This window comes from Bison bison, unplaced genomic scaffold (assembly GCF_000754665.1).
Source record: "Bison bison bison isolate TAMUID 2011002044 unplaced genomic scaffold, Bison_UMD1.0 scf7180017864105, whole genome shotgun sequence".
Taxonomy (NCBI): Eukaryota; Metazoa; Chordata; class Mammalia; order Artiodactyla; family Bovidae; genus Bison; species Bison bison.
In genome coordinates this window covers 5,431,203-5,434,994 of record NW_011494677.1, presented here as the reverse complement: position 1 = coordinate 5,434,994, position 3,792 = coordinate 5,431,203, and positions in this window count along the sequence as shown.

Below are 3,792 nucleotides of genomic sequence, written 5' to 3'. Positions count from 1 at the left end.
TGCACATCCTGAGTCCCTCCATTTCTTCTCTCTCTCACCCTAAATAGAAAACTATCACCTTTATTTTATTGAGCTTCCCTGATGGCTCAGCAGTAAAGAATCTGTCTGCTGATGCAGGAGATGTGGGTTCAATCCCTGGTTTGGGAAGATCTCCAAGAGAAGAAAATGGCAACCCACTCCAATATTCCTGCCTGGGAAACTCTATGGACAGAGGAGTCTGGCAGGCTACAGTCCATGAGATCTCAAAGAGTCAGAAACGACTGAGCAACTAGACAACAACAATTTGTATTAGAATTGCAGCATTATCATTTTTGAAGATTTCATAAAGCAAATATAACTTCACTTGCATTTTGAGTTAAGTGAATTGAGTAGATTGCTCCTGTAACCTGAGTCAGTGGGAAAACCTGCCCAATGTCTCAAAACCGTAATTCACAATGAACCTTTGAAAGCCAGCCTCTTGCCAGCTGAGGATGCTCTGTGTCTATATATACAGTCCTCCTTACACAATCCCTATGTGCTTGCCCTTGTATGTCTCATGCATATGGGGAAGGAAGCTGTGGTCAGGCCAAGAAAGGAATGAGTAAGCATTCCTGAAAGAAAGAACACACTGCAAAGGAGACTTGCACATTTGAGCAAAATCAGAGACAGCCTACTAACAGGCTTCCTTCAATGAAACAAATTATAAAGCCTCTGAGGTTTTAAAAGTGAACAGCTCTAGAAAGATCTCTAGACAAAAGGAATTATAATTAAGTAAGACCTGAATATCTCACCTGTTTGTTTCCCTCTGTGAGCTAAGCTGTTCCATATTAGAGCTACTAGACACTTGTAGCCATTTACATTAAAGCTAAATAAAACCTAGAATTTAGTTTCTCAGTGATGCTAGTCACATTTCAAAAACTCCGTGTTAGTCAGTGGTCACTGGCTACCATATTGGACAACACAGGTATCAGATCAGATCAGATCAGATCAGTCGCTCAGTCGTGTCCAACTCTTTGCGACCCCATGAATCGCAGCACGCCAGGCCTCCCTGTCCATCACCAACTCCCGGAGTTCACTGAGACTCACGTCCATCGAGTCAGTGATGCCATCCAGCCATCAACACAGGTATAGAATATCTCAATCACCAGAGAAAGGCCCATCAGACAGCGCTGCTCTAGAATTCTTGCCTGATTATCAACTTTTTCAAGCTCACCAATTGCCTAAACATGGACAAAAAGACTTTATTAAGTGGAGACCAGAAAATGATGTCTAAGAGGGTCATTCAATACTAAAGGAAAAAGAAAGAGAACTTACTGTAGACCATAACAGAGAATAAAGAGGATCACCGTTAAAGTAAGGGTTTCTGATATTTCAAGTTAAAAAAAAAAGTTGGTACAACTTCAGAGATCCTGGGTTCCTTTCCTACCCTGAAGAGTGAGTTCCCTCTTCCTGGGCTCCTCTGAGCTAATTTATACCAAAAGAATTTTCCTGACCCCTACATAAGCATCAAAAATTTCATTTCTTATGGCCTTTGCATTTTTCCTCAGTTATCACAGGCAACTGACAAAAAGGCCAGTTTCAACTTATCTGTCTGTAGTGCACGACCTCATCCACAATTTTACCTGAATCTTATCAATTGAGGTTGTTAGAATTCTAACCTAGTAATTCATCATCATATTTCAGCTTTAGCCCAACCAAGGAAAAGTACGTTCTTTGGTAAAAATAGAATCATTGCAAAAATAATTCTCATCCCACAGGAGTGAGATTACAAAAATCTTTATAAGCTGTTGTATATTGTCAAAAATTCATTCAAGTAATTCTTATATGCCTCTCTGGAAAGAAAAACTCGTATCTTCATTAAGAATTGAAGTTTACTTTAATTGAAGTCTAGTATGAACTTTCTCACAACACTACTCTAGTAAATTCTAATCCTTCCATCATTCCTAGATTATCAGTTTTTCTCTGGAGCATTTTGTTAGTATATTTATAAAAGTTCTATACTAGCTTTCAGGGAATTCATTTTGTACATGGATAACCCCATATGTAATAAAATTACCATATAACTAGTATAACTAATTTTTTAAATAAAAATAATTTCAGTACTCACATACAGATAAAAAATAAAACAGCTTTCATATGCCTCTTGTCTTTCTGAATTCACCTGCATTGAATTTGCAACTTTTAGTACTAAGACTCTGTACTGAGTGCCAAGTAGAAGTCAATAGACAGCAAAGGACCAAATGAGAAAAAGAAAAACCATGAGGACTATAGAAGACCCAATCACGGGAAATGCATGTGTCTGGGTCAGCACAAAGAGAATTATGTGAAATTGTTGTTTCTACTAAACTGAGTCACCTATCATGAGAACAGTCCCTTATCAAAGAGGACATGTGTTGGTGCCAAAATGGAAAGAGAGGAAGTTCTTTAGGTTGTAAAGGAATATTAACAAAGTATTATGTGTTTAATTTATGTAACTGATGGAACGCACACAGACCTATTCATATCCTTTAAGGTCTGCTACTGACAAGGAAGGTAATAAACCTTGACATCACCTTTTCTCCCACCTTTTTATTAATGAAAATTTGAGAAGGATGCCAAGGAATTTAATATGGCCCAAAGTAAAAAAAAAAAATTTAAGTTTATTTCAAAGCTTCTCTTTGACATTTAGCTAACTAAAGGTGTCAACAGGAGTACATGCATATGTGTCTGGCAGATCAGTAAAGGGGGTTCTGAGACCCCAATACCCAGCCATTATCTGTAAACAGAAGATGGATGTCAGAGATTTTTTTGCATGATAATAGAAAACATTGTTTCCAAAGTGGAGACAATGGATAAAAGAATCTATACAGAATACGGTGTGTTTAGAAAATATTTCTCCTCCCCCACTTCCAAATAAAAGAAGGAAAAGAAAATCTTTCTCTTATTTTGGAGTAAGGCTGAATTGTTTCTAAGAATTGTCTTTAAGAGATGAGTATGCTTGCATACTGCATGATTCCATTTACACATTTCCATTTACTCTCAAAAGAACAAAATCGTGATAGGGAATCAATCCAGGGTTGCTAAGGATAATATTTCGGGGAAAGTGTGACTACAAAGTGGAAGCAAAGCGAGCTTCTTTGGCGTGCTGAAAGGTCTGTGTCCTGATTGTGGTGGTGGTGGCACAAATCCATACATGAGATCAAATTTTGTAGAACTATATACACTTTTAAAAACGCATATAAGAACTGAAAGTGAAAGTTGCTCAGTCATGTCCAACTCTTTGCACAACTCCATGGATTGTAGCCCAACAGGCTCCTCTGTCCATGGGATTCTCCAAGCAAGGATACTGGAGTGGGTTGCCATTCCGTTCTCCAGGGGGTCTTCCCGACCCAGGGATGGAACCCAGGTCTCCTGCACTGCAGGCAGATTCTTCACCGTCTGAGCCACCAGGGTGAAGTCCAAATAAAGTCTGTAGTTGAATCAGTAATTTTATCAGTCTTCTGCGTTTGATAGGTATGTTATGATTTTGTAAGTTATTATCATTAGGAGAAACTGGGTGAAGGATATATGGGAACTCTATTTTCTGCTTTTGCAAATTCTATGTGAGTCCAAGATTTTTTTTTAAGAAAGAGTAAAAGAGTCCAAACCAAAAATATATAGGAATTCCTTGTAGATTCTTGCAAATTTTCTGTCAGTTCTAAATTATATCAAAATGTAAAAGTTAACATAAAGGATGTTGGCTTGCTTATAATCTCTAGAGAATCAGGTTCTGGGACATGCAGCCAGACATAAAGCCCAAACAATGTCACAGATGGCCTAAGACATCACTGTTAC